The 25,158-nt window shown below is 34.2% G+C and overlaps 1 protein-coding gene and 1 pseudogene across 3 annotated transcripts in view; both read right to left on the bottom strand.

The window, feature by feature from the left end:
• CSMD3 (CUB and Sushi multiple domains 3) overlaps positions 1 to 25,158 on the bottom strand; it is a 1,196,954-nt gene that overhangs the window by 521,403 nt on the left and 650,393 nt on the right. The gene's annotated exons all lie outside the window — the stretch shown is intronic.
• LOC118883820 lies at positions 3,433 to 4,125 on the bottom strand (annotated as a pseudogene).

The following is a 25,158-nucleotide window of genomic DNA, read 5'->3' as shown; positions in this document are numbered from 1 at the left end:
AAAAGATACGACAAAAAAAGAAAATTACAGACCAATATCACTGATGAATATGGATGCAATAATCCTCAACAAAATACTATCAAACAGAATCCAACAATACATTAAAAGGATCATACACTATGATCAAGTGGGATTTATCCCAGGGATGCAAGGATTCTTTAGTATACACAAATCAATCAATGTGATACACCATATTAACAAACTGAAGAAGAAAAACCATACGATTATCTCAAAAGATGCAGAAAAAGCTTTTGACAAAATTCAACACCCATTTATGATAAAAGCTCTCCAGAAAGTGGGCATAGAGGGAACCTACCTCAACATAATAAAGGCCATATAAGACAAACCCACAGCAAACATCATTCTCAATGGTGAAAAACTGAAAGCATTTCCTCTAAGATCAGGAACACGACAAGGATGTCTACTCTCACCACTATTATTCAACATAGGTTTGTAAGTCCTAGCCATGGCAATCAGACAAGAAAAATAAATAAAAGGGATCCAAATTGGAAAAGGAGAAGTAAAACTGTCACTGTTTGCAGACGACATAATACTATACATAGAGAATCCTAAAGATGCCACAAGTAAACTACTAGAGCTAATCAATGAATTTGGTAAAGTTGCAGGATACAAAATTAATGCACAGAAATCTCTTGCATTCCTATACACTAATGATGAAAAATCTGAAAGAGAAATTCAGGAAACACTCCCATTTACCACCACAACAAAAAGAATCAAATACCTAGGAATAAACCTACCTAAGGAGACAAAAGACCTGTATGCAGAAATCTATAAGACACTGATGAAAGAAATTAAAGATGATACCAACAGATGGAGAGATATACCATGTTCTTGGATTGGAAGAATCAATATTGTGAAAATGACTATACTATCCAAAGCAAGCTACAGATTCAATGCAATCTCTATAAAATTACCATGGCATATTTTACAGAACTAGAACAAACAATCTTAAAATTTTTATGGAGACATAAAAGACCCCTAATAGCCAAACCAGTCTTGAAGGAAAAAAATGGAGCTGGAGGAATGAGACTCCCTGACTTCAGACTATACTACAAAGCTACAGTAATCAAGACAATATGGTACTTGCACAAAAACAGAAATATAGATCAATGGAACAGGATAGAAAGCCCAGAGATAAACCCATGCACATATGGTGAACTAATCTATGACAAAGGAGGCAAGGATATACAATGGAGAAAAGACAGTCTCTTCAATAAGTGGTGCTGGGAAAACTGGACAGCTACATGTAAAACAATGAAATTAGAACACTCCCTAACACCATACACAAAAATAAACTCAAAATGGATTAGAGACCTAAATATAAGACCGGACACTATAAAACTCTTAGAGGAAAACATAGGTAGAACACTCTTTGACATAAATCACAGCAAGATCTTTTTTGATCCACCTCCTAGAGTAATGGAAATAAAAACAAAAATAAATGGGACCTAATGAATCTTAAAAGCTTTTGCAAAGCAAAGGAAATACAAACAAGCCGAAAAGACAACCCACAGAATGGGAGAAAATATTTGCAAACAAATCAATGGACAAAGGATTAATCTCCAAAATATATAAACAGCTCATGCAGCTCAATATTAAAAAGCCAAACAACCAGATCCAAAAATGGGCAGAAGACCTAAACAGACATTTCTCCAAAGAAGACATACAGATGGCCAAAAAGCACATGAAAAGCTGCTCAACATCAGTAACTATTAGAGAAATGCAAATCAAAACTACAATGAGGTATCACCTCACAGCAGTTAGAATGGGCATCATCAGAAAATCTACAAACAAGAAATGCTGGAGAGGGTGTGGAGAAAAGTGAACCCTCTTGCACTGTTGGTGGGAATGTAAATTGATACAGCCACTATGGAGAACAGTATGGAGGTTCCTTAAAAAAACTAAAAATAGAATTACCATATGACCCAACAATCCCACTACTGGGCATATACCCAGAGAAAACCATGATTCAAAAAGACACATCCACCCCAATGTTCACTGTAGCACTATTTACAATAGCCAGGTCATGGAAGCAACCTAAATGCCCATCGACAGACAAATGGATAAAGAAGAAGTGGTACATATATACAATGGAATATTACTCAGCCATAAAAAGGAACGAAATTGTGTCATTTGTAGAGACATGGATGAATCTAGAGACTGTCATACAGAGTGAAGTAAGTCAGAAAGAGAAAAACAAATATCGTATATTAACGCATATATGTGGAACCTAGAAAAATGGTACAGATGAACCGGTTTGCAGGGCAGAAATTGAGACACAGATGTAGAGAACAAACATATGGACACCAAGGGGGCAAAGCCGCAGCGGCGTGGGGATGGTGGTGGGATGAATTGGGAGATTGGGGTTGACACATATATACTAATATGTATAAAATGGATAACTAATAAGAACCTACTGTATAAAAAAATAAATAAAATAAAATTCAAGGGAAAAAAAGAAATAAGTCTATCTGAAAACAAAAGCACACATTTCTTAGGATTTAAAAATTTTGCACATAATAAGCTTGCATAGAAATTACTGGCTGTTTTTATAAACAAAATGAGGTATTAGTCAATCTCTAAAGATGAGTGCAAATAGGAAAAACCATACACACACAAAAATACATAAATCCATACTAAGACCTAGAGCACCAACAATTAAGAAAGAAATGTAGAAATGTGAAAAGATGTGTAAAACAGCTATGATTTCACCACTACAAAATTATTAGCCAGGGATGAAATCATTAGCCACGTAACAATCTCTTGGCAATATTAAGTTTTCAACTTTCTTTCAGTGTAAATGTCTATGAGCAATACAATCACTTCCTTTACTCCAATTCTTCTGCATGGTTCTGTGGTAAATATTCAACCATACCTTTTTGAAGCTTTCAGTAGAAATTAACCAAGATACTGCTTGCTATCCTTTGCTGAATGACTCAGTTATACAGTTTCACATACATTTTGCAACACAAGTCAGAGATGTTACAGAGTATGCAATTTTAAATTAGCAAAGGTTTCACTCCAAAAATAGCATTCAAGTTCACACAATTTAAATCTACAATAACTTTTAAAATTTAACCTTTAAATATTTATCAGGCAAACTCATTCTTTCTTTGGTAATAAAACTGATCATGTTAATAAGCCCAAGGGCAGGTAGAGAAAAAAGACCAGGCAGAATTATAATCTTTTCTTAAAGAACCTTGCCTAATCAGGGGAATTAATAATTAGCTATTTCTCTACTAACTGAATATTGCTGAATTTGTCAAAAGCAATTTAAATATATTTAATAGCTATGTCAAGTTAAGTGAAATCATGCACTTGTCAAAATAGTTCACAAAAAATTGGTTCTGCATCAAAGATATTGAAGAAGAGTCAACTAGTTGGGTTTAATGAGAACAGAAAAAGGACGAACTACTGTCCTGAACAGTCAGTGTATGTAGTAACCATATTTCCTCTTCGTTGAGTGGCAGTCCTACAGTGCTTGCTAGATCCATGGAATCTATTTTCAGTCTGTACTGTATGTTGATTCGTGGTGGTGTCAAAACCACTAAAAGAAAACATTTTCCCATATCTTCAAGCATGTCATCAAACAACCCACCTCCAAAAGAAAACTCCTAGAAATGGTGCCTTAGTCTACTGGAACCATCCTGGCGTGTCTGGAAGTGATCTGCAAAACGCTTCTTGGACCGAGTGTTTTGGTTTTGACCAAAAAAAAAGTCTTTAAATAAGTCATCAAAACTGAAGTTAAATGACTGCTCAAAAGGACTTCCACTAGCTCTTTGTCCTTTACCATTAGTAAAAGCACTATGTCCAAGTGTATCATATTCTAGTAATTCTTTAATATTAGCATCTGAGAGTATTTCATATGCTTCTTCAATCTCTCTGAATTTTGCTTCAGCATCAGGTCTCTTATTTTTATCAGGATGGCACTTCATGGCCAACTTGTGAAAGGCCTTCTTGATTTGGCACTCTGATGCTGACTTTGGCACACTGATGCTGACTTTGGCACACCTAATATACCATAGTAACTTTCTGAGGCCAAAATTAATTCGGTTACCATTAAAATGCAGGTTCAAAGATGAAAACTGACTGGGGAGTATTCATTTCTAATATCCTGACCCTGGTACCCTACGCGCACGTGGAAAACTGTTGTTGCTGCTCAGCCTGGCGTCACTTTCGGCCCCAACCCCTAAAAGGGCAGTGTTGAAACCCACAAATGTTTTTAATGGCATCTAGAATGATGAATCCTTTCCAGAAGGTTTTCAATTTACTTTCCCCAGATCCATCAGATGAATCACTATCTATGGCAGCTATAGCCTTTTCAAATGTATTTCTTAAATAATAAGACTTGAAAGTCAAAATTACTCCTTGATCCATGGGCTGCAGAATGGATGTTGTGTTAGCAGACATGAAAACTACATTCATCTTGTTGTACACCTCCATCAGAGCTCTTGGGTGACCAGGTCCATTGCTGATGAACAGTAGTATTTTTAAAGGAACTTTTTTTTTTTTTTTTTTTTCCTGAGCAGTAGGTCTCAACAGTGGGATGAAAATATTCAGCAAACCATGTTGTAAGCAGATGTGCTATTTTTAGGCTCTGTCGTTCCATTTATAGAGCACACGCTGAGTAGATTTAGCATAATTCTTAAGAGCCCTGGGATTTTCAGAATGGTAAATCAGCACTGGCTTTAAGTCACCAGCTGCATTTACCCCTAACAAGAGAGTCAGCCTGTCCTTTGAAGCTTTGAAGCCAGGTGTTGACTTCTCCACTCTAGCTATGAACGTCCTAGACAGCATCTTCCAATATAAGGCTGTTTTGTCTGTACTGAAAATCTGTTATTTAGTGTAGCCACCTTCACCGATTATCTTAGCTAGATCTTCTAAATAACCTGCTGCAGCTTCTGCATCAGCACTTGCTGCTTCACCTTGCACTTTTATGTTACGGAGATGGCTTCTTTCCGTAAACCTCATGAACAGCCTCTGCTAACTTCAAACTTTTCTTCTGCAGCTTCTCTACCTCTCTCAGCCTTCACAGACTTGAAGAAAGTTAGGGCCCTGTTCTGGATTAGGCTTTGGCTTAAGAGAATGTTGTGACTGGTTTGAACTTCTCTCTAGAGCACTAAAACCTGTTCCATTACCAGCTGTAAGGCTGTTTCACTTTCCTTATCATTTGGGTATTCACTGGAGTAAAACTTTTAACTATCTTCTAGAACCTTTCCTTTGCATTCACAACTTGGCTAACTGGTACAAGAGGCCTAGCTTTCGGCCTGTCTCAGCCTTCTATATGCCTTCTCAGTAAGCGTAATCATTTCTATTTTTTGATTTAAAATGAGAGACTGTGACTCTTCCTTTCACGTTAACACTTAGAGGCCATTGCAGGGTTATTAGTTGGCCTAATTTCAATACTTTATTTTCAAGGGTCTATAATTTGTATGCATGTATACTTTTTTATTTTCTTCTCCTAAGTCAGTTGCCTAAAAATTTAATCATTTGTTCTCTTACCTTTTAAACTTCTTGTTTTAGCAATTCAGCTTCCATTCTCAATTTAGCAGTGAAGTCTAAGATAAATGAATAAATCCACAAGTGCATTTCACACAGCTTTTTAAACATTTTTTCTATAATGCAACTAAAAGCAATGCTCTTTGACAACAGTCACATTTTTGATCATATACATATCAGTCAATAATATACAATAATAAGATAATACTTATTTTTTCTCAAGAATTACACTATGTGTTTTATATGTATTACCTCATTACCTATGAAATAAATCTTATATGTTACCCAGTCTTAAAGGTGAAAAAAATTGAGGTTTATGTTGATCTTTTCCAAGATCACACAGCTAGTAGAGTTGAATCAAGAATTAGGATGTGCTATATACAATGGAATATTACTCAGCCATAAAAAGAAATGAAATTGAGTTATCTGTAGTGAGGTGGATGGACCTAGAGTCTGTCATACAGAGTGAAGTAAGTCAGAAAGAGAAAAACAAATACCGTATGCTAACACGTATATATGGAATCTGCAAAAAAAAAATGGTACTGATGAACCTAGTGGCAGGGCAGGAATAAAGACATAGACATAGAGAATGGACTTGAGGACACGGGGTGGGAAGGGGGAAGCTGGGGCGAAGTGAGAGTAGCAGCGACCTATATACACTACCAAATGTAAAATAGTTAGTTAGTGGGAAGCAACAGCATAGCAAAGGGAGATCAGCTCGCTGCTTTGTGACAACCTGGAGGGGTGGGATAGGGAGGTTGGGAGGAAGGCTCAAGAGGGAGGGGATATGAGGACATATGTATGCATATGGCTGATTCACTTTGTTGTACAACAGAAACTAACACAGTATTGTGAAGCAATTATACTCCAATAAATATCTATTAAAAAAAAAAAAAGAATTCGGATGTGTGGCTTGACTACGTAGCCCATGCTTTCAAGCAATACTACTGTCCTTGGCTACACTGCCCCTTTTAATGTGTTACATACAGTAACTCAATTTTCTGTTCTTTGTAGTAATATTTTATAAATAAATAGGAATTAAATGACAAAACATGTTCAATCTTCTTTCTTAATGGTAAGTATTGCAATTAAAATAAAATATATTAGCTTCATAAGAGAATAGAAAAAGAATGCTGTCCCTTTAGGAGGAAAGTATTTCCAACTGTTTACCATTTTAAGGAAAATAATTAAATATTCAATAGGCTGAGTGCTATTAGATGAAAGATTGAATATTCCTTTGCAATCTAAATTCTAAGTGTGGCCAGAGGCACGGTGACCAGTTTAAAGAATAAAATCTCTAGCCTGAGTAACTGAAATGTGCTTTATACAATTCAGGAGAGACAAATACACATCAGAACTGATATGCTTATCAAAGATAACATCATTAGGTCATAATGATGAAGAATGAAGAGTGACAGAAATTTCAGGCTTCTGGATTTTTCTCCTGGAAAAATCCTATTTTCCTGGATGAAATTATATTTTAGGACAATACTAAAATAAAAAGAAAAAAAAAATCTGTAGCATATGTAGTCAGATAATGTTTTAATTTATGGTTTATTAAATGTATACAACTATTTTACAAGCATGTATCTAACTTCCAACTGAAAAGCTGAATAGTAGCTAACTGCAGAGATAAGTTCACTTTCATTGGTATTAAATTAATTTAATTATCTTCTCTCGATTAAATACACAAGCAGAATTCTAAAAATTTATTTCTCAGTTGTCAGGTCCAAGAACAAATTCTTAGACTAGTTTTATAATTTTATCAGATAAAATCTTGAATGTTAATCCTGGATATCCTCATTCAACTCCCCCTTTTTAAAGAAAAGGAAATTAAGATCCAGACTATTGAGTTTGCCAGGAAATTATTCATTCAATGAGTTATTTATTGATTACCTATTATAAGTAAGTTAGACACTCTTATATGTTACGAGACAAATTCCCAGCCCCTGTTGAACATAATTTCTAATGGATGACATCTGGATTAATGGCAGAACTGAGGTAGACTACAACTTTACACTCTTTTTACTAAAAAGAAATGGAAAAAATTCCTTTCAAATAGCTGGAAGTTTGCTTTGAAAAAAGTTAGAATTTTAAAGTTAATCATTAAAAAAACAATAAATTAACTGAATAGTGTAAAATATTTTGTTAAAATGTACGGGGCTTCATACTGAAACCAAACAGTACATTCTGGATGGGCTTTTGATAAGTCATGATTTTTATTTATCACACAGTTGTTAGCAAAATGTTTAAAATGAATTGTTTTATTATTTATATTTTAAGCAAAATTGCCTTTTTCTTCTAATTTGCAGATAAAAATAACATAAATATGCTACAATAAAGCAACCAGAACAGAATTAAATATATGTTGGAAATTGTGAATTGAAGGGCATATCTGTTTCCACTATCAATTTTTGTAAGATGAATAAATATTAGTTATATTACCATGCCATCTAAACTAAAGAGCAATACAAATATCATGTTGGTTACAGAGGAGGGTATAATATACAATCCTCTTTTAGGTTGATTCTGCAGAAATTTATTGCAAATAAAAAAAGAGATTAAAAAAAAATTAACCTCAATCCAAAATCTGTACTAGAAACTGGTGGCCCTCACTCTCCTCCAGTTCTTTTCCCTTGGATAAAGGTCCTAAAGATTTTTGGAAGAAATAGTAAAAATAACAATAACAACAAAAGACTCTTTAGAAGTTAGAATTAGTTTGGGGGACTAAAGAAACACACTAGTATTAATTTTATTCAATAAATAGTGTAGCACTGTAGCCTACGTGGTAGTGGGACAGCAATATGCCTCAGTAGCTAAAACTGCGGAGGTGGGGAGTGGGTATTGAGTGGCTTTGTATATGAAGTTTCATGTTGTCTTTGATTCAAACATGAGAATGGATGGTCTATTTGCAGCTCTATTAAAAACTCAGTCCTTGCCAAGAATTTTATTTTTACCAAAAGAAGACTAAAATCTTTCTCTGATAGTCACAGAGTAGTACTATAGAATGTTACACAAAGATTAGAATATACCCAGGGCAGAGGGTTAACTAATAAGTTACTGTGCATCAAAAACAGAAAGGAATGAAAATACCCAGTGATAATTATTCATAAACAATTTACAAGTATGTTGAATGAAAAAAAACCTCCTGACAGTACAATTCATAAAGAGGATACTAAAAACGTGCTTTCTGCAAGCACACGAGGAGGTACACAGAGGATGGTCTATGTTACAAAAACAAAACGAAATCCAGTCATGGCACAAGGCAGCCTTATATGATGTTAAAAAGGGAATGTGTAGTTGTTAAGTTTGCCAGAAATCATAATAAAAAGAAAAATAATTACCTTTTGAGTACCTAATTTTTTGATTTTTTTTTTCAATTCTATAATTTTATTGACTATCATAAAGACATGATTCTTCGTGCTGGGAATAACAAATCAAAAAGATTAAAATCCCCACTTTATATATTCACATGGGTGGAGAAAGTTTATACACAAATAAGTGAAACACATAATTTCTTGATGGTAATAAGTCCTGTGAAGTAAAACAATGCAGGAAATGAGAGAGCATAGGTGCTTTGTTTATGACAGTAAAATTTTTAACAGTGAGAGTACATGAAATATAAGCATATATGCAGGTTGAGAGAAGAGTAAGTATAAATCCTTAAGGTGTGTAGGTGCTTGGCATATTCATGTAACAACAAAAAGGCCACTGTGGCTGAAATAGAATGATCCAAGGGTAGCGTAGTATGAGATGAGGTAAGAGAGCCAACGACAGGGTTTACATACTATTGTGTTAAGCAACTTGATTTTTTCTACTGCAAAAGCAAGTTTAAAAAAAAAAAGTTCTATTCACAGAAGACCAGTAAAAGTAGTAGCTCTTATTGTTTAAAAAGAAAAGATTATTCTGATGTTACTAAAAATGTTCTATCCTTCTGAAAGCATACACAAAATTATGCCTGTAACCTGTCTCTCCATTCTTATTTAAAAACTCTAGTACTCTAGATAAAAATTACTGACTTGAAATATAAGCCCATCAATTAAGTATCTTAATCTGTGTATGAGGTGTTAAGATATTCACATGTAATTTTAATTTGCTTTTCTATTTGCAAATGTTCTTTGGCTTTTATTTTTTAATTATAAAATATCTATTCAAAATATTATATTCCTCCAAACTAAGTGGTTTCTTTTCTTTTCTTTTTTCCAGTCAAAAGGAAATCTTGCTTCAAATCACAATCATTTGTAACCTATGGGCAGTAATGATGTGGGTCTATATTCTCCTGGATAATTATTTTACATCTTCTGTTACTGGCCTTACAAAGTCACAAGTTGGTAACCTTATTTCCTACTTCACTGAGAAATCCAAATCAATCAAAAAGAAAATTTTACAGACTCTCAGCATTCTATTTACCCACCTATCATCTCCTATCCTCTTGAGCACTAGATCATCTATGTTTTCTCCTAATCAAGAACATCATTCCAGCTATTCTCTTTTCTATCTACTACATCATAATTTTTTTCACTCTCTAGTTCATACCCATCAGGGTTCAAAAATGCTAGTGTTTCTCTGAACTTTAAAATAATACTTCTCTTGTCTCCCCCACCAACTACTACTCCATTTCTCTAGTCTTTTTTGCAGTCAGTCTTCTGAAATGAACAGTCAATAATCCATGTCTCCAACTCCTCACCTCTCGCTCTCTCTTAAAACCACTCTAATCAACCTCTTCCCCCACAACTCCATAAAAACTGCTGTTGTAATAAACACCAATGTCTTTCATCTTATAAAATTCAATGATAAATTCTTAGTCCTTCTCTCATTACCTATCATGCAATATAACCCTACTGGTTATACATGCTTCTCTTTGATATATTTTCTTCATTGACTTTCAAGGCATTGTTCTCTCTCTCTCTCTCTCTCTTTTTTTTTTTTCGTTCCCATTAGGAGGAGACAAAGAAAAGAAAGAGGGTAGGGTAAGTGAGTGATATTCTATTTTTTTTTCCCCAGAGAGTCAATATATATATTATCTAAAAATATATAAAATAATAGAGGTATACATTTATTTATCTAGAATTGTTGAGGTAACAGCACCCGGAAAACTGAAAATAAAAATAGCTTTAAAATGTTCCCTGTGGGGTAAGAAGGAGAGATTAGTACTCTTTTTATCATAAGCTCTTCAGTTCTTGCTACCATGTGTACTTATTCCTTGATTTTTTCCTTGATAAAAATGTTTTAAAATAAGTTTTTAAGTACCAAATGTAATTTAAAAAACTAAAAATGTCTATACACTTATTTCAGTTGGAAAATGGAGTGGCTAAGATAGATGAGAAGTAAAGCACATTAATTCCATAGTTTTCATTGCTGGTGTCAAAAGATACTACATAACTCTGATAAATCAACAAGTAGAGATGTAGGTTTAGGTATAAAGCTATGGTGGTAAGTGCTATTAAAAATAAAAATATTAAATGAAAAACCTGTTACTTTGGGGCAAAGGTTTGGAGATGAATGGGAGCCACAGGTATTGGGTGGGCCAAAAAGTTTGTTCAGGTTTTTTCCCATGTTACAGAAAAACCTGAACGAACTTTTTGGCCAATCCAATATTTTCTTCTGTTTAATTTTGTTTTTAAAATATCTTTATTTTTTAATATAAAAGCATGTATTGCTTTTATAATTAAAATAATTCAGTTTTACAAAGAAAGACTAAGTAAAATTTAAAGTGATACATTTATAGGAGAAATGTATCTCTTTTACTATTTCTGGAAAGGATGAACATAATTGTATTCCAGGGCCATGGTTGATACTTAGGCAATGCTGTTAAATAAAGTTGAATTAAATTGGGAAAAAAAAAGGCCTCATTATAAACATGTGAAAAAAGTGATATGCAGAAACAGCTCAAGAGCCTCTACGCACCAGGAATTCTTCCTGAACGTCTAACATGTTTTAAATGATTTTATAAATGACCTGTTAGTGGAAAGAACATGAAGAAAGTATTAGAGGAGATCTATATAGAATGGGAGCAGAGCTAATAAACTGCTGTTAGGAGTTATCGTAGGAAATGCCTATACACGCTTTACACCTTGTCAACTTATGTAATACCAGCAGAGTTTGTTCACCCCCAATACATAAGGAGTTTTAAAGACACTGAGACTTAAGAGTTCCACTCACTATCCCAACTTTCTTTGTGCTTACAAATCATCTAGTTTTTAATTGACTAAATTGCCTTTGTCTGTGGTCCTTATGAAGGAAAAAAAAGTGAACATAAATTGCCAAAACTTATCTTGAAATATTAAAGTAGTTTTGGGAAGAATGGGCCTATGTGGTTGGAGAAAGGGTGAATAGGAGAAAAGTTTGATGAATAATACAAGGTGCACATGCAGAAAGTAGAGCACACTTGATAGAAAGCTGTTGGAAAGTAGGCGAGAATGATGGTAAGTATACATACTGGTATTTGACAGATTACATGAGCACTGCGGATTCTTTGTTCACTCAGGATAGACACAGTACAAAGTGGTGGAGGGACCTGATTCAAAAAGAAGAAAATGCTGAACGGAGGTCTAAGTCAGGATGTAATCAACTCTAGTCTTCCTCTATCACAGTGAGAGATATTATATTAGTGGAGATAAAAGTCACTTTAGATCTCCTTTCAAAATACACAAACCTACAGTTTTATCCAACAGATGGGGAGAAGCTGAGATTTTAGGGACATGAATTATGTTGAGAAGAGAAGCTTTCATTTTCCTCAGAGCAGTAATTTCAAGTGTTTGTTAGGAGAAAATATAGTATTACTGTATCAGAGAGTTCTAATGGGAAAAGAGAAACTTCTCTGTTACTTAGACAAGAAGGATTAATACAGGAAATCAAAAATTTACAAAACTGGAGAAGAGCCTGGAGAGTGACAGTCAGGACAGGGAAGTGGCTTCCAGCATTCAGTAAATCAGAAAGTGCAAGAATCACTGGGAATTGCTGCTGACAATCTCAGCTGTGTGTAACCTCAAAGTAGGCAATTTTCAGGGAGAAGGCCGTGAAACCTCTGGTAAAACTATACATCTGCCATTTGATGAAGCCCCTGAACCCATCTGCCTGTTGAGGGACAGCACCTTTTGTTTCTTTTTTGCCATAAAGTCTCTTGTGAGTGCCTCCCATTGGAGAAATCAACACTGAACAGGGGAGTCTGCCTTTGTATAGATGAAGACATGTTTACTCTCTCCTCCAAGGGAAAGATGCACTTTCCCAGCAGTTACTGTTAGTTCCCATCACCTAGCTCAGTCAGAAAGCCTCTTGACATCTTAAAGCCTATATGACAAGGCTAACCACCACCAACATGCCGTATATTAAATTGCAGAGAAATAGAAGAAGAAAGAACAAAAATTGGTCTATACATATGCAAATATGTCCATAACAAAGCAAGGGAGAAAATACGGATAGTTATCCCATTCTTCTTTTTTTTTTTCCTGCAATTGTTCACAAAGCCATTTTTGGTGTCTATATTTCTTTCTTCACCATGTGTTTCATATTTTGCCCTCAGCCACCACTTCAGCTGGTCATGATGATATGACCCAAATCTTTATTCTTGAAGTGTCTGAGCCATTTATGAACCTGTTGATATCTGCTGTAATTTTTCATTAATTTATTTCTGTGCAAAGTATTCATTGGCAGCCTACAAAATCTACTGGCTTCCATACATACTCCTTCTTGATCCCAATGTACACCAGCAACTCTATCTCCCGTTTATAATCAGGATCAATCACCACAGTCAATACAGTAAATCCTTTATTTGCCTGTTGATGGAGTGGTTTAAGAAGCTCAATACAGTCAGGGGACAAACTCCGCTACAAGAAAAATGGAATTGTTGCATCCCCTAGTGGACTTCCTTTGTCCTCTTAGGAAGTAAGACCTCAACTAGCAGAGCTCAGAGCTGTGGAGATTAGAAACACATATTTTGTGAGTGATTTCTTAGGTGTAATAGTGAGGGGTACCACTTCACTTTCAACCCTCAGTGTCCAAGACTGTGTTCTGGCTATGTGAAAAGAGGGGTACAGGTTTCCCCCACTATCCAAAAACAAAGCATTCCTATGAAACCTTTTGTAAGCCATAAAGAGTAAAGCAAAGAAGCAATTACCTTAGGACACGTCTTACTAATAGATGCACAAAATAAATTGAGATAAAGCATAGATGCAACAGACATAGTTCAAAGCTGTGGCAGCTTGACGCTGAGATGCTGAGTGTGGTTCCCAGGAAAGGAGCTTGGTGGTGTCACTCTCACTACCCAGGGTGCACACTGCCTCTACAACAGCTAACTACAAAACAATGCTGAACGCCATTTTCACCTTTCACTTCTTTTCGTAAAAGTGAAAAATCCTCTTCAGGTTGCTTTTTGTTAGTGAAAACAGGTACTAATGTAGATCTTTCATGAAAATGAAGTGGTGTGAAGCAAACATTTGAAAAGTTGGGGTGGCAGTGGTGGTGGGATGAATTGGGAGATTGGGATTGACATATATACACTAATACGTATAAAATAGATAACTAATAAGAACCCACTGTATAAAAAATAAATCAATAAAATAAAATAAAAAGAACGGTGGGGGATACCTGTATAACATATTGGTTACTTGTTCCAAGTCTATACTCAATGCATATTTTAGAGCAGCTCATTAAACTTATAAGAGCTGACTCCCAACAGGTGTCTGGACCAGCTGCAGACCTTTCTCTTCTCTGGTACCCAAATAAAACCAATGATAACTTAAAACTATCCTTAGGTGTTCCTATTTCAAAGACTGGATTTTTACCCAAAAGAGTAAATCCAGAATGGCAAAATTTCACTGGTAATGTGGACAGGGAAACATTTCTCCATTAAGCGACTTAATATGGGAGCCCTTTCACTAACTGTTTTAATTCTTCATGGAAGAATGCTCTCTAGAAATAGGAAGTCTAAGAAAAATTCCCAAGAACATAATTTATTTTACCATCTGCTTTTCTTAGAAAACAATCAGTTAATAACATAATTGCCTCGACATCATGTTCTGAGTTGCGCATATGCTACAGTGGAATGCAAAATTCGTTTTTTTTTTTGAATTGTGGAAAGGGTGCCTTGAAGTTTTTAATTCTATTTTTGATTTTACATTTTGGAAGCATCTTATATTTTGACCCCCACCCAACTTATTTATTTCAACTTTTAAATTGTCGCAAATTTTAGTACATTGAAACAATGAATAATAATGTACCATACTGGTGTACAGGTTTTTTATTAGAGTGTCTCAATGAGTTTTTTTGCTTATTGTTTTTCCCATTAAAGAAAAGATGTTTTACTTGAATTATTAGAGAACGAGAATGACTTGTTACTTCAAGTACCCATGATTCTTGTAGTCTGTCTACCTGTCTGTCTGTCTATCTATCTAGCTAGCTAGCTAGCTATCTTGTGGAAATATTTGTTTAAGACAAGTTAGAGATAAAGGCCTAAATATACGGACTGAAGGAATTAATCAAAATCCCTATTGGTTCTGATTTTCAGGAAGGAGGGCAGAATCAATGAAGTAAACAGCTGTGAGATAAAGGAGGCTTTGCCCATTGTATTAAATGGTACAAATATCACTTGTCTTTGATGACCTATCCTAGACGACGCTGTCTGCACTACTGAAAGGGTAGTGATAGCTTCATTAAAATTAGTTATGATATTACATAAAAATTCTCTACTAGGATCAGAACTCAACTTCAGAATGATAAAGAAAGCCCTAATGACAAATTCATAAAATTTACATTGTATTGAATTATGTACAACTAATATTATGAATTCTATTTGGTTCCTACTAGATGATAAGATCTTTGTTAGCAATGTTTAAAGAGTAACTACTGAATAACAATTACTGTGATAGTATATCCATTCTGTATTTGATTAATATACAGGGTTCCTTATGTTATTCAATTTGAACACCATTAAGTTGATTTTATTTTCAAACTATTATTGTAAAATGTGTTATTTGCTCTTAATAACATTTATGCTATTCACTGTAATTTTCTTAGTCAGAACAAAATTTTGACTGAAAGAAATTCTGTTTTTGAGCAAAATTATGTCTTATAGTAATGATTATTATTCTGAGAATAATAGCTATTATTTATTTAGTGTTGTATGTGCCAGGCACTTTTCTAAGTACTTTAAATGTGTTCCTTTCAATGGCACTATGAGATACTATTATTAACCATATATTACAGATAACAAAATGTAGGCAAGGTAAGTAACTTATGAAGGTCACACTGCAAATAAGTATTGGGATTCAAATCCAAACCATGCCATCTGATTCCAATATTAAACTCTTAACCACTGCACTCACTGCTATCCCACAAATACCTCCCATCCCTGGCATATGACACTATTCTATCATCAGTTTTGTTAAAAATAATTTGAGAATATGACATGGCCACAAATAACCAATGTAACATGCAGATTCTACATGAAAACTTCCAGGAGTAAAACTTTTTTTTTCTAGCAGAAGTAGATGAAAGCATAAGTCTGCCTTTTGGTCTTCAAGAGCAGTCAGAGGTTGGGGGTAGAATTGCTCCCTCTCCTGTTAGAATAGACTAAGATGATCTCAGGTAGATACTTAATTTCAGTTATTTGTTGGGACAAAATGAAATGTCAGTTTTTATTTTCTTTTTTATCCTTAGCACTACACCTAAATGTTAGATTATTGATAACTAAAAGGTTTAGTCTATAACTTTTATTAAAAGCTATTATGTGTAAATGCAGATCATTCATTAACATAAAGGAATTTAAATACTGCTAATGGAAATTGAAGCCTATTAAACTAACAGTGAATATTGCATTGTTTTGGGGCCAAACGAGTATTGTATAAATTAAGAAAATAATAATTTACTGTTACATTTTTTTCTTGAACTTCAATGAGTTTTTAAAATAATTTGTAACTTAAAGTGTTTTTACATTTCTGTAGCCATATTTCCTCCCAAATCTCCAGTATTAATCTCCAACTTCAGCAGGAAGAGTCAGACCAGTGCTGCTCTTTTAGGGGAATGGCTCAGTGGACCCCTGAGAGTCCTAATTTTAACGTGTTTGATTTAAAAGTCTTATGAGGCATTGCTAACAGTATCTGTTACTGGAAAAAATCTCTCCTTTTTTAAAACCTCAGTACTGAACAATCTTCTCCTTTGTGAAGATGTGATTATTCAAACAAATTTCTCCCCAGAGTCGTGCCCTTTTCTAGTACAGGAATTTTCATAAGAAAAAAGTGGAGGGCTGATTAAGAAGTCACCCATGTCTTTTTTTAAAGAAGTCACCCATGTCTTTTTTTAAAGAAGTAGACGCAATCTCTGTTTCAATTAACCATGGGACATCTTCAAATGACCTCGTTGACTCTTCTGATTTATTTACTAACATGGAGTCAACTCAAGATGTACTTGCTGGAAGGACCATGCCATAGTTTCATTTATTTCTCATTAAATGTGCTGCTGAATAGAAATACCTCAATCACCTACAAAAAAGGAGATCGCCAATGGAATTCCTAAATAAACTGATTCTAGTTGAAGTAGACTGCAATTATTAATTTTGATATTATAAATAAATATGTTGTAAAACATATAAACATATATGTTTATAAATATATGTAGAATATATGTAAAAAATACATAGCTAATTTAATCTTTTCACCCTTTTCTTTTACTGTCTGACTTGGGAATTGAACATTTTGGCTTCAAATAAACTACTGAAATCTATACTAGAGGTAAGATCCAGAAATATTTTTCATTATGAATCTTACCTTATTTTACTCATAGCCAAGTATAAAGTAAGACATTGGTATTTTACAGAATTCTGGCTCCTGTAACTTTGCATCAAAGCTATTTAGGAAGTTGTTAAAAATACTTACAAAAAGTTTTTTTTTCTTCTTCTTCTGTGTTTAGTTCACACGTTTACAACCACAATATAGAAATATTTTTGATTATACACTTGTATTGGTAAAACATTTTTGAGCATGTCCTCATATTTGTTTCATTTGTATACAAGTGCTACTGTATTAATACATCATATTCCATGCATGTGTATATGTATGTATCGCACTTGGAAGTTATAATTAATGAGATTTTTTTCCATTGTATTGTCAGTGAAACTCTACTTGACTCCAGCCAAATATCCTGAAGGTGAATGTTTTAGTTAGCAAGGTGAACTATGTGAACAATAGTGTATTTATAATTATTTACCTTTAATATGATTTTTTGCTTGAAAAGTTATATTGTCAACCCCAAACTTCTGGTTTACCTCTTATTAGCAGTAGAAGTCATTTAATGCAGCTGCTTTGTGTAAGTTACCACCAGATGGCATTTCTGTGTCTTTGATTATGCACACATTTCTGAACTAAAAACTACTTTATTAAGTGAGGTTCTTGCTAAGTTCTTTGGGCAAATTATTTTACTTCTCATTCAAATACATACTATTACCAAACAGCTGTTCTGTCCACGGTATTACGCTAAATGTGCTGAGGGCTACAGAGGTAAAGTGTCAACACCTTTAACTGCTTGTAGTTAGAAAATAAGTATTCAGTAGAGCCCTTTATCTGACTTTCATTTAATTAAATTGCCAGATTCTTTGTTGTTTTCCATGTTGTTTGTAAACATACTGAAAATTAGTAGGCAAATTATAAAAGCTTCAATATGACATTCCAAGAAGTTTATACTTTACTATATATTATTTAAAATTAATTTCCTAAATTGATTTCACATAATATAATCCACACAGATTTATCAAAGTTTTTTGTTTTTGTTAATTGGTTGGTTGGCTTTTGGCTGGTTTGTGTTAGTGAAGCAGAAAATTACATGATCAAATTTATGCTTTATCAAGATAAATTTGGAATGAAGAAGGCATATACTAGGGACATAGGGACCAGTTAGAAGACTATAGTGAGTCAAGTAAAAAAAAAAAAAAGAATAAATGGCTGAGATGAGATAAAGATATATCCCTCTTTCTAAGAGATGGGATCATTTAAACAAGTAATTGAGAAAAAGAATGGATGGGAGGTTGAGAAGATGATTCTGAAGTGTCTAAGGTAGATGAGTCATCATGGGGGGGGTGGAGAATATGAAAATAAGGTTTTAGTAAAATGTAAAGACTTTGTTTTGGACATGTTGAGCTTAAAGATTTGTGGTACAACCTGATGAAAATATTAACAATTTGATATGGAGTTCAAGAAAGAGGTGAGATATATTTTATAGGGAAAAATCCTATCAAATATATTTAACAAAATCAACAGTAAATTTTCCTCCTTCCTTTGTCCCCACAATATATTTTATTAATACCACAAATATTATTTGAAATTTAATAGCCTGACAACTTTATCTAAATAACAATGTGTCATCTATCATAACTCTTTGAATCCAGATGCCAAAATAATGTATCTGAAAATAAGGATCTTTATTTCTATTTTTAGTCCAGAAAAACTGTATCTATTATATGTTAATTATTTTGATTTAAAATAAAATGGAAATTCCCTGGCAGTCCAGTGGTTAGAACCCCGCGCTTCTACCGTAGGGAGCACGGGTTCTATCCCTGGTCGGGGAACTAAGATCCTACAAGCTGTGTGGTGTGGCCAAAAAAATAAAAAATAAAAAAATAAAATGGAAATGTTTTCTATTAAATTCAATTTTTACATTACTTATTGAAATTTGTGCAAACAAATTTTGCTTTCAAATGAACAGAAATATAATTTTGGGTATAGAGAATAATCCTGTTTCATGTGGGAACTATATTACTTTCAACGTGCTATATTAGTATACACTGGGCTCTGGACAGGATTATGAAGTATAGATGCTTCTCTGATTTTCCCACACATGAAATTCTTGTGTTTTTTAATTGTTGTTGTTTTCTTTTTTTTCTTGCTAGTGGCCCTGTATTTTAGAAAATTCCAACTAAGCCTTTTCCCTCTCATTTAAAGGCAGCTGAAAATATTGAATTTCCCTAAAGGTTTAAACTTTTTATATCTTCAGAAATAATTAGTGGTCCAACATATCTTATTTTGCTACATGGTTTTAAAAAAGAACCACTTCCAACAGAAGTAACACAAGTGACATTTTAGCAAGTTCTATGCTGTTAAAATGAACTAAGAAATGGGAATTTTAATGGGAAAAACATCTTTCAGAAATACATTCATGGCTTCCATTGTTATATTTGCTTGCTAAGGGAGATTTAAAGGATTTGTTGAATGAATGTAAAGAGAACATTTTCATTTATAAGCAAAAAATTTTAAATATGCTGTTCATAATTTTATATAAAATCAATATACAGTTCTTTGAAGGTTTAATAAAAATATCAAAATTAGAACAAGGCAAAGAAGAAGAAAAGTATCCCAAAAAGTAAGTTTCTGGATCAAGACAAGCTACATTTTTCTAAAAATTCTTGAGCTTGTACTTTGATTAAAAGTAGTTTAGCCTAATTTAATCTTACTCTTAAATAAAAGTATATTTCAAATATTTGTTTAAATTTTCAATTTATCATATTTATGCTTAATGATAAATTTGGAGACTATGTGTTCAAAACTTTTTCATTTGTTATTTCTCCTATAAAGTAATGGTTAAGTAGCTATAATTAAGAAATTCATGAAACCTTTTATCATTAGAAGTAACTTAATATAATTTAGTCTTTATATATTTATTTGTTCTTTGAACAGATAAAATATGATAAGATAAGCACATTAGCCCTGGCCCCTTCTGCCTTTATATCTGAGTCTACACTATGGTATTCTATACTATATATATTTACACTCACACATATAAATGATCATTATCTGAGGTATTAAAATGTGGTGAAGATGATATTTTGTTGTATACTGTTGCACAATGGTGATTCTTCTTAAAAACATAAATTGTTAAAGTATGTAACAATGGTAAATAAAAGAATAGCAAAAGACTGGTGAAAACAATTTGTGGAATATAGCCAACTTAATTCTTTTTAGTAATTAGTAGGGAAGTCTGTACTGTTACAATCTTGAACATGTTTTTTAATATTTTATATGTTCAAAACAATCAATTTAAAATATTTGCTGTTTGCATTAGTACGTTTGAAAATTACAGTACCTTTACAAAAGAGGTTAGCAAACAAATTTGTGCAGAATAGTTCAGACTCAGGGAAGCAGAGTAGCTGTGGTTGGATAAAAGAGAGAGCAGAAGTTTCTGAATAATATGTGGGGGAAGGACATTCCAGGACAACTATATAAGATGGACAAGGAAAGGAGATCGAAAATATAGTGAATGATAGGTAATGGGGGAAGTGAGGAAAAGATGGTCATAAGGTTTAATCATGGAGAACCTTTAATACCTTGATGAAGATACTGGATTTTACTCAAGAGATAAATGCTAGACAGTAAAGGTGTCATGAAGGAGAATAACTGGGCAAGATTTATATTTCAGATATTTACTCCGAGCAATGAAGGGGATGGTTTGAAGAGGACAGGTAAACCAGATGGGAAGATGTTTTAAATGTCCAGGCGTGAAATGGTGAGGTACTGAGACACTGGCTGAAAGAATACTAACAAGGGGATGGATCTGAGAAATAGGTAACAAGCAGCAGCAGGAGGAATTAGTGAAACAGTAGATGCGGGGACTGAGAAAAAGTGAGGGGTTTAGGATGACACTAAGGTGAATACGATCATGAAGTGGTTGAATGTATGAGACTGATTTTTTAATCAAGTCTGAGTCAGGACATATTTTTTCTTGGACAATTGAGAAGTGAGCCAATGCAATCCAGTGTGTGGAAGGTGATTAGAGTCCCTGGCTTTCCACATGAGCATCAGGCTGCAGTTTCTCAAGCTAATTTATACTGCCTATGTCCATTCTCTCTCCTCACTATTTATTCATTCTTCACTCAGTGAGCATTTTCAAAGGGCTTACCATGGCTAAGTACTTACTTGCTGCCTTTTTTTCCCCCCATGCACCCTGTTCCCAAGTTTCTAGTTTAATTTCTCATTGGGAAACCTTTGTTAATTTATGCCAGCTCCCCTCTTTGTGTCTGGATCTCTATTGTCCTTTATTTCTTTTTTTTTTTTTTTTTTGTCCTTTATTTCTGATCAGACAGACCTCCTGGATATATTTTTCAAATGCTCATTAAAAATCAGGAACTGGGGCTTCCCTGGAGGCGCAGTGGTTGAGAATCTGCCTGCCAATGCAGGGGACACGGGTTCGAGCCCTGGTCTGGGAGGATCCCACGTGTCGCGGAGCAACTGGGCCCGTGAGCCACAACTACTGAGCCTGCGCGTCTGGAGCCTGTGCTCCGCAACAAGAGAGGCCGCGACAGTGAGAGGCCCGCGCACCGTGATGAAGAGTGGCCCCCGCTCGCCGCAACTAGAGAAAGCCCTCACACAGAAACGAAGACCCAACACAGCCAATAATAAATAAATAAATAAATAAATTAATTAAAAAAAACAAAATCAGGAACTGTTACAAGCTTGAACTAGTACCACTAGCTAATAATTTCTGAAGGAAACTAGTGGTCCATCTAGAGTTCTCTATTGCCTCTAAGGCTGAGTGATCTGGACCACAAACTCTTCTCTGAAGTATTCTGTTTCTTTTATGCCTATTAGCTAGCCCACCCCATACTGCTCTCAATTCCTTTGGCCTTCCGTTTACTAAGTTTTCTATGATGAAAACATTTCTGTAGGATCAGTGATTGTATTGGAGAGCAGTTCTCATCTCTGTCTATCCTCCACCAGGGAGGAAGGAGTCAGGGACACAGAATTACTCTGTGAGAAAAAAACTTACACACTTTAAACAATGTAACATAGAAAAATTTAACCTACTTGACTTGAATCTAATCCATGTTACTCCACACTAGGAAAATGAATGGCAATTAAATTTTTCAGAAGAAGAGTACACTTGCAATATATATATACATATTTGGTCAGAAGTTATAAAGACAGATGAAACATAACACTTGAGGTAAATCCAGGATCTCTCTCTAAATCCAGGACCAGAAATCAACTTCGTTTTTATGCTGTCCTATGCATTTCTTTGTTTTTGTATCTTCTAGGAATTTGAACTTGGTAAGTTATATATTTTGATAATGAAAAAAATATATATTTATAAAATATCGATAGGTTGCTGCTATAAACAAAGATGTCTCAGCAACTCATACCTGAGAAAATTTATTAATGAAGGCTATACTGCCACTTTTTAAAAATCAGCATCTTTACTACTTCATACAGTAGACAGTAAATGGTAAAAGCAAAGCCCTGAGAAAGCATTTTTGCTGTTCTTCATGGCCCCAGGGGTAGAAAGGCTGATTTTCTTTGATAGTTGGCCACTTTGTTCTGGCCATGGGACAATTTAATGCAAAAGGACAAGCAGCACCAAAGAGACAGAACTTATGTTCTAACTTGAGAGATCAGTCTTTCTAATGGCACAGCAAACTGCAGTCATTAAGAACTCTGGAATTAGAACTGGGGGGTTTAAATCCCAGTTCAACCACTTATTAGATCTGTGACCTTGGGCAAGATAATGAACCTTAAAACAGCTCCAAAATGTAAATAATTTCTTAGCTTTCAAGCCTTTTGTAAAGACTAAGGGAAGTCAGGAATAATAGACAATTAATTAGGGCCTGTATCACAGGAATGTACAATAAATGGTAAAGTAATCTTTGATAATTTGCCTGCTATAGAAAACTTTGGGATTCCTGAAATAAAAATAAAGTAAGAAGATAAAAAATGTGCAGGAAGAATTTTGGAGAAAATCAGAGATTATGAAGCTATATATGAACAAAGAATGGAAGAGGACAGTATGGAAGCAAATTAAGTTTGCTTAAGCAAAAGACAGCAAAAGACAACATCTTAGAAATGATACTATAATGATTTGACATTGGGCTAACTTGCAAAGGGAGAGTGGTTAATTTTGGCAGCAGAAATGCATAAAGGCAGTGTGAAACAACATAAAATAGCTATGTGGCCATATATACAAGTTACTTAACTTCTCTGTGCCTCAGTTTCCTCATCTGTAAAAACTGGTTAGTAACAATACCTACGCCATTAGGATTGTGCGGAGTTTATATTAGAGTTAATATAAGTATAGCACTAGATTCATGCTTCATACCTACTAATTGCATTGTAAGTATGGCTATTATGATTACTGTTATTTTAAATAACCAGTTGTATAGATGTCCAAGTAATTTGCATATGATTATCTACTTAAATATGGACTCATAATTTTATCAATAATATCAATTTAAATTATTTTCATAAATGACCTTTCTGTTTAATGTCCACTGAATGAAGCTATTTATTTACACGGCCTTTTCCCTCTGCTATATTGTTATTTCTTGGAGTTCACTCAGCAAGGCTTTTATATCTCTGAATCCTTATTAAAATAGTTCCTAAGCCTGGCTGTACATTAGAATCCCCTAGGGAAACTTAAGAATGCTAATCTCTGAATCCACTTCAGATGAATAAAATCAGATTCTGTCTCCTGAGAAGGGGTATATTATTAAAGTGCACCAGGTGATTTTAATGCACAGCCAAGAGTAAGAAGGTAGTGTTTTGCAAAGAAATTTGACGTAGTTTCTGTTCTTCCTTTTTTCAACCAAAACTTAAATGATTTACAATGACACCTATCTATCGATATCTGTCTCTATCTATCTAATCTATCTATCTACCTATTTATCTATCTATCTATCTACTAACTAACCTAACTACCTACCTACCTATTTATCTGACAGGAGAGTTTGATGCCCAGAAGGCATTAATAAAGGTTTGATAAATATATCAGTCAGGATCCTAGCAGGCAACAAATGGCACATTGAACCTGGGTGTGGGCAGAGTTTGATAAAACTAACAGTGCAGTTCCTTGGGCTAGCAATAGCAGGATGCAGCTACCATTCTCTATATCTGTCTCTTCTCTTTATTGTTTCAACAATTTTCTCTCTCTCACTTTGTTTCTAAACTAAAACCCACAAAATGTTTGTTACTAATCTACTACAAAATAAGGACTTTTCCCAGAATATAAAACAATTATGTCCTTAAACATACTGTTTAATTCACCTGACATTTTTTTTTTTTCTCCATAGTGAGGCTCTGTCAATAAAAGAAGTGGTGCATTTATTTACATTCTGGCACAAACTTATTTTCTCTTGGTGGACTTCTCAGACATAGTTTATGGACCAGTATTTTGAGTAGCACTGTACAAGATTATCCACATCAGCATGAGAATTAGCTGAATATCTCCCATGTAAAAACAAAACAATCAAAAACCTCCTTTTGTCCCACATTTCCCTCCAACTATTATCCTTCTACAGAGTTGTCTGTTATTTATTGCCTCTAATTCCTCTTCTACCAAGCACTCAAAAAGTCATCCCCATCATGCTTTGTCAAGTCACTCATTCTGTCAAATTAGTAGTCAATTTTCAGTCTTCACCTTCCTTGATTTCTCAGTAGCATCTGACACAGTAGATCATCTGTGGCAACTCCTACTCTAAGTTATTGATTTGTATATCCAACCACCTACTCCACAGGCTTCCTTGAATATCAGTAGGCATTTCAAACTTATTATATGTGAAACAGAATTTTTTATTTTTGTCCCTGAACTTGCTCTTCTCACAGTCTTACCTCTTCTCACAGTTACCAATTTTTTCAAATCCACAATGATCTCTCACCTGTACTCTTGCAA

This window comes from Balaenoptera musculus, chromosome 17 (genome assembly GCF_009873245.2).
Source record: "Balaenoptera musculus isolate JJ_BM4_2016_0621 chromosome 17, mBalMus1.pri.v3, whole genome shotgun sequence".
Taxonomy (NCBI): Eukaryota; Metazoa; Chordata; class Mammalia; order Artiodactyla; family Balaenopteridae; genus Balaenoptera; species Balaenoptera musculus.
Note: the sequence above shows the minus strand (reverse complement) of the source record. Positions and strands in the feature narration are given on the sequence as shown.